This window comes from Scyliorhinus canicula, chromosome 13, assembly GCF_902713615.1.
Source record: "Scyliorhinus canicula chromosome 13, sScyCan1.1, whole genome shotgun sequence".
Taxonomy (NCBI): Eukaryota; Metazoa; Chordata; class Chondrichthyes; order Carcharhiniformes; family Scyliorhinidae; genus Scyliorhinus; species Scyliorhinus canicula.
This window is the reverse complement of record NC_052158.1, coordinates 150,368,744-150,380,668: the sequence shown is the minus strand read 5'-3', so window position 1 is coordinate 150,380,668 and position 11,925 is coordinate 150,368,744. Positions and strand designations below refer to the sequence as shown.

General features: G+C 48.8%; 1 pseudogene; it reads left to right on the top strand.

The window, feature by feature from the left end:
• Positions 1-3,825: 3,825 nt before the first annotated feature.
• LOC119975660 lies at positions 3,826-11,581 on the top strand (annotated as a pseudogene).
• Positions 11,582-11,925: the final 344 nt, after the last annotated feature.

The window sequence follows — 11,925 nt, the reverse complement described above, 5'->3', positions numbered from 1 at the left end:
GCCAGTGAATATAAACCAAATGTATCTGGACTTTAAAATAAGACTAGCTATTTTAACTTTGAGAGAACGTCATTATTGAGCTGAATTTTAATGAGTCAATTATCGGTTTAATTGGTCATTTTCTGCTGGGGTGATGATATCAATTGCTGCAATTAAATTAGAGTGAATCCACAGCTAAACAATAAAAACTGGGGTGAATTCTACCAGCTGTATGATGCCTTCTTGCCACCGCAGCTTAACGACAGTGGGGGTAGCAGGAGGAGGGTGTGGGGGTAGCAGGAGGAGGGTGTGGGGGTAGCAGGAGGAGGGTGTGAGGGTAGCAGGAGGAGGGTGTGGGGGTAGCAGGAGGAGGGTGTGGGGGGTGCAGGAGGAGGGTGTGGGGGGGGTGGGGGGGGGGGAGGGTTGATGTGGATCATGTGGGGGTGCCTCATGAGCCAACCAGACAGCCAATTCTGGTCATTCGGTGCCCAATTAAGGGCGTACTCCCGCCAGTGCTAGAATTTTCCCGACATGCAGTGTGGGAAGACTGCCGTGTAACCTCTCTGACACTCTCCCAGCATGTTCACACGGGCACGGGTTGGGGCTCCATTGTAGCGGCTCCATGGAGGGGACCCAAGTGGTGCCAGAGGCTACTGCGTTGCCAATGGGAGTTCCACAACCACCACCCACTCCGCCCTCCCACCGCCTCCACAACCTCCCCCCAACCCCCTTCAATCGCTGCGACCTGCCTGCTTCCCGCCTACATAAAAACCCGCCTTGGCTTCGAGGCACTTTACCACGGAGGCGCCCTCTCATTCACCCGGCAGCTTCAACAGTGGCGAGCCACCTCCAACAGTGATGTTGTGGGAGTGCCAGCATTCTGAGTGGACAGCTATCCTGTCCTGTCTGTTACAACCATATAAAGGCACCGACTGCTCAGGAGGGATTCTGTAAACATGTTGTGGGTTCATTTATTAAGAACGGGCACATGTGAACAGATGACCATGGATAGAGAGCTTGGGGACATCAGCAGCGGAGCTGTGTCTGCTGTGTTCTGCTCCAGGACGAAGCGATTTGGCTGTTGCCGGTGAAATTCCACCAGGCCGGGGGTTCTGCCTTCACTGATGCTGAGGCGAGGGGGCCCCTTTATTTGGGTCTGGCAGCTGGACTGAAAACTTGCTCGAATTGTTCAGCCCTATGTTTCAACAACCGCAACACAAATGGCTTGGGTGAGTTTTTAAGATTGTGAGTGTTCAGCGTCCATCATGTGGAGAGTTGGCGGGTAACCCACCTACCCCGTTCACTCCAACAGGCCTGCAGCCATTTCCCGAGGAAGTGCTGTTGTGTTATTATTGCTCGATGAGTCACCGAGAGACCCAGGGTAATGCTCTGGGAACCTGGGTTTGAATCCCTCCCACTGCAGATAGTGAAATTTGAATTCAATAAACAAAATTCTGGAATCAGGGGCGGGGTTCTCCGACCCCCCCCCCGCCGGGTCGGAGAATCACCGGGGGCCGGCGTGAATCCCGTCCCCACCGTCTCCCGAAGTCTCCGGCACCAGAGATTCGGCGGGAGCGGGAATCGCACAGTGCCTGTCGGCAGGCCCCAACTGGCAATTCTCCGGGGTCTTGGGGAGGGCGCGGGGCGATCTGGCCCCGGGGGGTGCCCCCACCGTGGCCTGGCCCGCGATCGGGGCCCACCGATCGGCGGGCGGGCCTGTGCCGTGGAGGCACTCTTTTCCTTCCGCGTTGGCCATAGTCTTCATGATGGCGGACGCGGAAGTGACCCCCTCCCCTGCGCATGCGCGGGGATGATGTCAGCAGCCGCTGACGCTCCGGCGCATGTGCGGAATTCCGCTGGCCGGCGAAGTCCCTCGGCCCCGGCTGGCGTGGCGCCAAAGGTCTTTCCCTCCGGTTGGCGGGGCGCCAACCACTCCGGCGCGGGCCTAGCCCCTCAAGGTTAGGGCTTGGCCCCTAAAGGTGCGGAGAAATCTGCACCTTTGGGGCGGCCCGACGCCGGAGTGGTTCACGCCACTCCATCCCGCCGGGTAGGGGAGAATCCCGGCCCAGAAGTCTAATAATGACTATGGAACCATTGCCGATGGCCGTAAAACCCAACTGGTTCAGTAATGTTCTTTCGGGAAGGAAACCGGTCAACCTTACCTTCTCTGGCCTACATGAGACTCCAGATCCACAGCAGTGTGATTGACGACAGCTCTCCAGTCCATTGAGGCACAGCGCTGCAGTGGCCGGAAGAGGGACTTCCGGAGGCAAATTCTGCTTTGGTAGAGGTCCTCCCACTCTGCCCAGTGCCTATGCTTGGCTGGGTGACCTCATTTCATCTCTGCATTTGGAAAAGGTCAAGTTCAAAGGTCGGTGGAGATGTCCTATCTAAAGTGGCAACCATTCATTTCCTTTTTTAATAATAATAATAATCTTCTTATTGTCACAAGTAGGCTTACATTAACACGACACTGAAGTTACTGTGAAAAGCCCCTAGTCACCACATTCCAGCACCTGTTCGGGTACACGGAGGGAGAATTCAGAATTCTCAGCTAGTACAGGAATTGAACTCGCACTGCTGGCTTTGTTCGACATCACAAACCAGGTGTCTAGCCCCCTGAGCTAAACCAGCCACTTAAGGAGCTAGTCAGCTGCGAGGAGGTTCAGGTTAGTTTTTGTGTCAAAGTTAAGTAGGTGTGTGCGTTTGCCTTTGTTATTTTTCTCTTCTTTTGTGTACCTCTGTTTGATTCATTCGGGTTGTTTTGATTAATATGAAAAGATTTCAATAAACACATTGAAAAATAAAATTGGTTACCATCTGACATTCGGTTATGTTTGCCCTGTTGAGAGACAGACAGAAGTCTTCAGCAGTACATCTCTCTTTTCATCAACATTCAAGCTCTGTACTATCCAGCAACTTATTTATTGTATAAAAACAGAAAATGCTGGACAATCTCAGCAGGTCTGATCACATCCGTGGAGAGAGAAGGGAGCTAACGTTTCGAGCCTGGATGATCCTTTGAAAAACATTTTCTATTTTGGTTTCAGGATTCAGATCCACAGTAATTTACTGTTATTTATTATACAACTGACCATAGATTTACCGCCAGAACTGATCATTATTAATATGGGTTTTGAGGGGGTTTAAAAAAAAAATTTTTTTTTTTTTTTTTTAAATCTAGAGTACCCAAGTCATTTTTTCCAATTAAGGGGCAATTTAGGCATCGCCAATCCACCTAGCTTGCACATGTTTGGGTTGTGGGGGCGAAACCCATGCAAACACGGAGAGAATGTGTAAACGCCACACGGACAATGACCCAGAGCTGGGATCGAACTCTCGGCATCGTGAGGTAGCCCTGCTAACTACTGCGCCACCGTGCTGCCCTGGTTTTGAGGGTTTAAAGGATGCCGAAAATGAGGTAATGAAAGCTATGCTTAATTAAGTGATAGTTTTGTTGGTGTACACGCATTGTTTTCTTCGTAAAGTAAACTAGAGGCCATCAATTAAAGATAATCATCAAGAAATCCTTTAGGGAATTCAGAAGAACTTCTTTACCGATGGAGTGGCACGGACGTGGAACTCTCAAACACAGGTTGAAGTGAATGGCAGTTAAGTTGAAACTAGACCAGACTATGAGGGGGAAGGGACAAAATGGTTACAATTGTATGTTTAGATCAGGAAAGATTGGAGGAGACCAGATGAGTACAAACACCGGTATGGACTGAATCGCCACTCCTGTGCTCTATATCCTGCTCTCATATCCCTAAGGCAGAGATCATGAACTGTTTAAATCAAACTTCACATTTTAGCTTATTTAAGGCATGGACTTTGATGAACCAAGAGATGGCTGCTGCAGGTCTCATGATTGACAGGTTGGTTATGGATTCTGGCAATTTCCATCAGCTGTTACACAGGATGAAGGCTCAACCCCCAATCCTTGTGGAACCTCACACATCTCATTATGAGGGCACGTCAGAATCAGCAAAACCAGGGACCAGCAGACAACCTGTCTCCCCAGCCTGGCATTATAACAAATGGGGAACCATTGAAATGCGTCATACCTTCAGAGGCAGTAATATCTACCACCTATCTCCTGAGGTGAATGATCGATTTTGATTAGCGGCATAGGCCAGAATTTTCCAACCATCCCTGTTGGCGGGATCTTCCAGTCCGACCGATGGCGAACCTCCACCGCGGGAATGCAATTTCTCCTCATCTCCATCTTAAATGATTTTAAAACTGCGGGCCCCTAGATCCAGATTCTTCCACAAGGGGAACATCCTGTCCACATCCACCCCGGCCTGGGTCGTAATGGTTTCGATCAAGTTGCCTATTACTCTTCTGAACTCTAGTCAGTGGATACAAACCTAACTTCTCCAAACTTTCTCATCAGACAACCCACCCATTCCTGGTAAACCTAGTCTAGTAAACCTTCTCTGAACCGCTTCCTTAAATAAGGAATACTCTTCACAACACTCCAGATGTGGTCTCACCAATGCCCTGTATAACTGAAGCTTCACCTCCCTACTTGTGTACTCAATTCCCCTCACAATAGCTTTCCTAATGACTGGCTGTATGTGGGGACCAGACTTTGGTGATTTTGTGAAAACTCAACCTCCATCCTCAGGGTTCCCTCTCCCCTGTCTGGAACCGTATCTAACCCTGTGGAAACTGGCCTGAGAATGTGAACGCAATTTGAAGAGGCTTGCGGAACCAGCACACTGGAGGGAATCTTGTAATTTTCCCCTCGGGGCTGTGAAGAGTGTTGTGGAAGGGACCTGAGTCTCGTTAATTGAGTCCAAAACCAGCAAGAAAGATGGAAAAAAAATGCCCGCGTTTCTGGGTTTGGGGTAATATCCCAGTCACGTCTAAAATTCATCAACCTTTTGTGTTGGTTTCGCCCATTCTACCAGCACTGTGCAACTTATTACCCGCATGACTAAGTAGTAAATCGACCCCCCCACCCCACCCCATGCTTGTGTCGTGTGGCCGTCTTTGTTGCAAAATGACCTTTTTCCTACGAGGCTGGTTAATTTAGTAACCCTGCCCCTTTAATGCATCTGCTTCCAACAAACTCCGTAAATATCCCTGCTCTGCAAACTATTCCTCAAGCTCTATGCCCACAGATGTTCACAGCAGACATCACTTGCATCAACCTCCACATCAAGTCATTTAAATTCCCCGTAACATTTATTCTAAATTGAGCATCACCTTTCCTTATTAACATTAAAAATTGTAAAAGTTAGAAAGAGAAACGTTGTGTTTGCTGAACATTTTGAAGTCTGAACTGTGGACCAAGTCTGAACTGTGTGATGAAGCATTTAATAAAATTACATAGAACATAGATCAGTACAGAACAGGCCCTTCGGCCCTCGATGTTGTGCCGAGCAATGATCACCCTACTCAAACCCACGTATCCACCCTATACCCGTAACCCAACAACACCCCCTTTAACCTTACTTATTAGGACACTACGGGCAATTTAGCATGGCCAATCCACCTAACCCGCACATCTTTGGACTGCGGGAGGAAACCGGAGCACCCGGAGGAAACCCACGCACACACGGGGAGGACGTGCAGACTCCGCACAGACAGTGACCCAGCCGGGAACCGAACCTGGGACCCTGGAGCTGTGAACCATTTATGCTAACCACCATGCTACCCTGCTGCTCCAAATTAACACCATAAGCACCTTTTTAAAACATTCCTGTGAATAATTACTGGGATGTTCAGGATGATTAAGATATTCCTCTTCTCATGTTTCTGGTGAGGTCAAGACTTTTGCTCCTGAAGCGATTTCGGCTATGGTGTTGACCAAGATGAAAGTAACTGCTGTAGCATACCTCGGCAAAAAGGTTACCCATGCTGTAGTGATGGTGCCAGCTTACTTCAGTGATGCTCAGCGTCAAGCTACAAAAGATGCTGGTACAATTGCTGGCTTGAATGTTATGAGAATTATCAATGAGCCAACTGCTGCTGCAATTGCCTATGGATTGGTCAGGCGTGAGGGTGAAAAGAACATTCTGGTGTTTGACCTTGGTGGCGGCATCTTTGACGTGTCACTGCTTACTATTGACAATGGTATCTTTGAAGTAGTTGCTACGAATGGAGAAACTTACCTGGGTGGTGAAGATTTTGACCAGCGTGTGATGGAGCACTTCATCAAGTTGTACAAAAAGAAAACAGGATTTGATTTTGATTTGATTTATTATTGTTGTCTTGTTATGCTCTAAGTGTGGCATAAGCGGCTTCCTTGTGGTGCACTTGACAAAGGAAGGTTCAAACGTGGAGATAACTTCAACACGTTTATTAAACTATTTACACTTCTATTACTCGGGTTCGACACGACTGCTAATCCTATTATAGCTACCCAGACTGACTAACCAGCCTGCAACAATCCACGTGGTGGGTATGATACTGAATCAACCCTGTGTCTGTACTCACTGACTGTCTCCACTGGAAAGAGGCAGATCATGTGTGCTGTGTCCTTTATATATGGGTTGGTGTAATGCCCTCCTGTGGTCGTGTCACCTCTGTATGTATCATGAATGCCCATTGGTCATGTCCTATCTAACTGTTCTATTGGTTGAGTGTCTGTGTATCATGTCTCTGGTGCTCCCTCTAGTGTCTAGCTAGTCTACATGTATTTACAGTAACCCCATGTGTATTTACAGTGATGGACATCACCACAATTGTCACATGTATTAGTATACAGTGAAAAGTATTGTTTCTTGCATGCTAGACAGACACGCATACCGTACATAGGGAAGGAAGGAGAGACTGCAGAATATAATGTTACAGTTATAGTAAGGTGTAGAGACAAGATCAACTTAATACGAGGAAGGTCCATTCAAAAGTCTGATGGCAGTAGGGAAGAAGCTGTTCTTGAGTCGGTTGGTACGTGACCTCAAACTTTGGTATCTTTTTCCTAACGGAAGAAAGTGGAAGGGAGTATGTCCGGGATGCGTGGGGTCCTTAATTATGCTGGCCGCCTTTCTGAGGCAACGGGAATTATAGACAGAGTCAATGGATGGGAGGCTGGTTTGTGTGATGGACTGGGCTACATTCACAACCTTTTGTAGTTTCCTGCGGTCTTGGGCAGAGCAGGCTCCATACCAACTGTGATACAACCAGAAAGAATGCTTTCTATGGTGCATCTGTAGAAGTTGGTGAGGGTCGTAGCTGACATGCCAAATTTCCTTTGTCTTCTGAGAAAGTAGAGTCGTTGGTGGGCTTTCTTAAATATAGTGTCAGCATGGGGGGACCAGGACAGGCTGTTGGTGATCTGTACACCTAAAAACTTGAAGCTCTCAACCCTTTCTTTGTTCCCATTGATGTAGACAAGGGCATGTACTCCACTATGCTGCCTGAAGTGGATGACAATCTCCTTTGTTTTGTTGACATTGAGGGACAGATTATTGTCGTCGCCAGGGCCGGCTCAAGGCACCGGCAACTCGGGCAGTCGCCCGGGGCGCCATGTGCTAGGGGGCGCCAGAGACTCGGGTCCCGCGCATGCGCAGTTGGGCCGGTGCCAACCAGCGCATGCGCGGTGGCCGCCCTCCCCCGCGGTGGCCGCCCTCCCCCAGGGCGGCCCCCCAGGGCGGCCCCCCAGGTCCGCCCCCCCGCCCCCCCCTCGGTCCGCCCCCCCCTCGGGTCCGACCCCCGGGTCTGCCCCCCCCCTCGGGTCCGCCCCCCCCCCCTCGGGTCCGCCCCCCCGGGTCCGCCCCCCCCCTCGGGTCCGCCCCCCCCCTCGGGTCCGCCCCCCACGCCCCGGCCCCGCCCCATCGCCCCCCCCCCCCCAAGGGCGCCGAAGTTCAGCTTGCCCGGGCGCCAGCAACCCTAGGGCCGGCGCTGGTCGTCGCACCAGTTCACCAGATTCTCTATCTCATTCCTGTACTCTGTCTCATCATTGTTTGAAATCTGACCCACTACAGTGGTGTCATCAGCAAATTTGAAAATCGAGTTGGAGGGGAATTTGGCCACACAGTCATAGGTGTATAAGGAGTATAGTAGGGGGCTGAGGACACAGCCTTGTGGAGCACCAGTGTTCAGGATGATCGTGGAGGAGGTGTTGTTGCCTATCTTTACGGATTGTGGCCTGTAGGTTGGAAAGTTCAGGATCCAGTTGCAGAGGGAGGAGCCGAGGCCAATGCCATGGAGTTTGGAGATGAGTTTCATAGGAATGATGGTGTTGAAGGCTGAGCTGTAGTCGATATATAGGTGTTCCAGGGTAGAGTGCAGGGCCATGGAGATGGCGTCTGCTGTGGACCTATTGCAGCAGTAGGCGAACTGTTGTGGATAAAGGCAATCCGGGAGGCTGGAGTTGATTTGTGCCAAGACTAAGCTTTCGAAGGACTTCATAATGATGGGTGCCAGAGCCACTGGATGATAGTCATTAAGGCATGCTGCTTGACGTTTTTTGGTACAGGGATGATGGGCATCTTCTTGAAGCAGATAGGGACCTCAGATTGTTGTAAAGAGAGGTTGAAGATGTCTGCGAATACCCCCGCCAGTTGATCCGCGCAAGAGTCCTCGTCCGGGTACCCATCCGGGCCAGTGGCTTTCCGTGGATTGACCTTCGAGAAGGCTGCTCTGACATCTGCAGTGGTGATCTCAGATACAAGTTCATCCGCGGCTTCTGGGGTGGAGGGCTCGCTCTCGCTGACCTCTTGCTCAAAGCGGGCATAGAATGCGTTGTGCTCATCAGGGAGGGGTGCGTTGAAGTTGTCGATTTTACATGCCTTCATCTTGTTAGCCCGTTATGTCTTGCAGACCTTGCCATAGACAGCGGGGATCTGTGTGGCTAGCCTGGGACTCGAGCTTGGTCCGGTACTGTCTTTTAGCATCTTTGATGGATTTCTTTAGATCATATCTGGCTTTCTTGTAGACATCAGGGTCGCCTGACTTGAACGCCTCAGACCTGACTTCAGCAAGCAGTGGATATCCCTGTTCATCCAGGGTTTCCGGTTTGCTTTTTTGGCACACAGTCTTCTACACACTTACTAATGAAGTCAGTTACTGTAGTGGCGCACTCGTTCAGGCTGGTCGCAGAGTTTTAAAATAATGACCAGTCCACTGACTCTAAGAGACTCTAAGAGATCATAGGAGATCATCCAATTCCTCAGACCAACAATGCACAACTTCCTTTGACGGATTCTCCCGCTTCAGTTTTTGCTTATAAGCCGGGAGCAGGAGCACAGCCTTGTGGCCAAATTTGCCAAAGTGTGGGCGGGCGATAGAGCGGCAGGCGTGTTTGATATTTGTGTAGCAGTTGATGTGTTGGGTAAGCTGGGTCTGCGAGGACTGCGTTTACCGTAGCAGTGAGAGAGACAGGCTTCCAACACTTGAAGAAATGCAACTCTATTTTATTGAACTCTGAACTATTAAACATACTTTAACTGTGGGTTGACACTATGCTGACTTGACTGGAGACCTGAGGCTAACCTGACCAGACTAACTGACTACCACATGGTGGATGTTCTAGTTATTGCTCATGAGCTCTGACTGTCTCAGAGGCTGGATCCCGAGAGAGCGGGAAAACTAGTGCCCTCTGGCTTTACAGTGGTCGTGTCCTGTCTGGTGATTGGCTGCTGTGTTCCGTGTGTTCATTGGTCATCCTATGTGTCAATCAATGCCTGTCTGTGCACCATCATATACTTGTGTGTATATTATGACAGCAGTGGTCCAGGATGTTTGGGCCTCTGGTGGAACAGGTGACGTGTTGGTGGTAACTTGGTAATATGCTCTTGAGCTTGGCCTGATTGAAGTCTCCAGCTACAATGAACAAGGTAAGAAGTCTTACAACACCAGGTTAAAGTCCAACAGGTTTGTTTCAAACACGAGCTTTCGGAGCACTGCTCCTTCCTCAGGTGAACATTCACCTGAGGAAGGAGCAGTGCTCCGAAAGCTCGTGTTTGAAACAAACCTGTTGGACTTTAACCTGGTGTTGTAAGACTTCTTCCTGTGCCCACCCCAGTCCAAAGCTGGCATCTACACACAATGAACAAGGCCTCGGCATGTTTCGTTTCAAGGCTATTTGCGGTGGTGAATATTTCATCCAGTGCGATTTTTCACGTTTGCATGGGGTGGGATGTAAACTTCCGTCAGGATAAGGGAGCTGAACTCCCGCGGAAGGTAGTAAGGGCGGTATTTTAGCGTGAGGTATTCTAGGTCCGGGGAGCAGAAACCCGCCAGTGTTGCTACATTTAGGCACCAGGAGGTATTGATTAGGAGGCAGACCCCACCTCCCCTTGCCTTGCCTGAGGCCGCCGTACAGTGTATTCGCTGGATTGAGAAGCCCTCTGGTTGTAGGGCTCAGGAAAAGATGTTCGTAAGGATAACCGAGCCATGCAGAAACTTCGCTGTGAAGTTGAAAAAGCCAAACGTGGGTTGTCTACCCAACATCAGGCTAGAATTGAAATTGAATCTTTCTTTGAGGGCGAGGATTTCTCTGAGACTTTGACACGTGCACAGTTTGAAGAACTGAATATGGATCTCTTCAGATCAACCATGAAACCTGAACAGACGGTGATGGAGGATGCAGATCTAATAAAAAACGGAAATTGATGAAATTGTCCTTGTGGGTGGCTCCACTCATATTCCTAAAATTCGGCAACTGGTGAAGGAGTTCTTCAATGGCAAGGAGCCATCTCGTGGAATCAACCCTGATGAAGCTGTAGCATATGGTGCAGTAGTACAGGCTGGTATCCTATCAGGAGAGGAAGATGTTCTCCTGGATGTTTGCCCTCTGACTCTTGTAATTGAAACTGTTGGTGGAGTCATGACCAAGATAATCCCACGTAAGACTGTGGTCCCAGCCAAGAAGTCTCAAATATTCTCAACTGCTTCTGACAATCAACCTACTGTGACCATCAAGGTGTGGGAAGGTGAGCGTCCAATGACCAAAGATAACCATCTTCTTGGTGGCTTTAACCTAACTGGTATTCCTCCAGCACCTCGTGGTGTTCCGCAGATTGAAGTAACATTTGAAATAGATATAAATGGAATCCTGCATGTCACAGCTGAAGACAAAGGTACTGGAAATAAAAATAAGATCACCGTTACAAATGACCAGAACCGCTTGACCCCAGAAGAAATTGACAGGATGGTGAATGATGCAGAGAAATTTGCTGAAGAGGATCAATAACTGAAAGAATGTATCGATGCCAGAAATGACCTTGAAAGCTATGCTTATTCTCTGAAGAACCAGATTGGTTATAAAGAGAAACTTGGTGGCAAACTGTCAACAGAAGACAAGGAAAGTATAGAGAAAGCTGTGGAGGAAAAGAATGAATGGCTTGAAGAGCACCAAGATTCAGAAATAGAAGACTTCAAAGCTAAGAAGAAGGAACTTGAAGAGATTGTTCAGCCAATTGTTAGTAAGCTGTATAGAAGTGCAGGTGGATCCCCTCCAGAAGAGACTGAAAAGGATGAATTGTAATCAAAGGACCCTTTAACATGCTAATTTTGTAAATAGTGGACTGTTCAGGAAAGAATTATCTGAATGGTAAGGACTTCATTCTTGAATGTATGTGCACAATTCTCACTTGAGTGGACTAAACATTCTAAAAGGCTCAGTACTTTCCATTGCAGTTTCAGCGTGAACTACCAGAGGGAGAACTTGATTTGGAGATTGAGTTGTCAAAGGTATGAATACAATGTTCTCCAAGTACACAACACCTTTATTCTATTTATTTGAAATCCCTTGTTTGGTCTTTGTAAGTGTAGAAAAAAGTTTCTACTGTATTGACCAATAAATGTTATCATAGAATTTACAGTGCAGAAGGAGGCCATTCGGCCCATCGGGTCTGCACCGGCTCTTGGAAAGAGCACCCTACCCAAGGTCAACACATCCACCCTATCCCCATAATCCAGCAACCCCACCCAGCACTAAGGGCAATTTTGGACACTAAGGGCAATTTTGGACACTAAGGGCAATTTAGC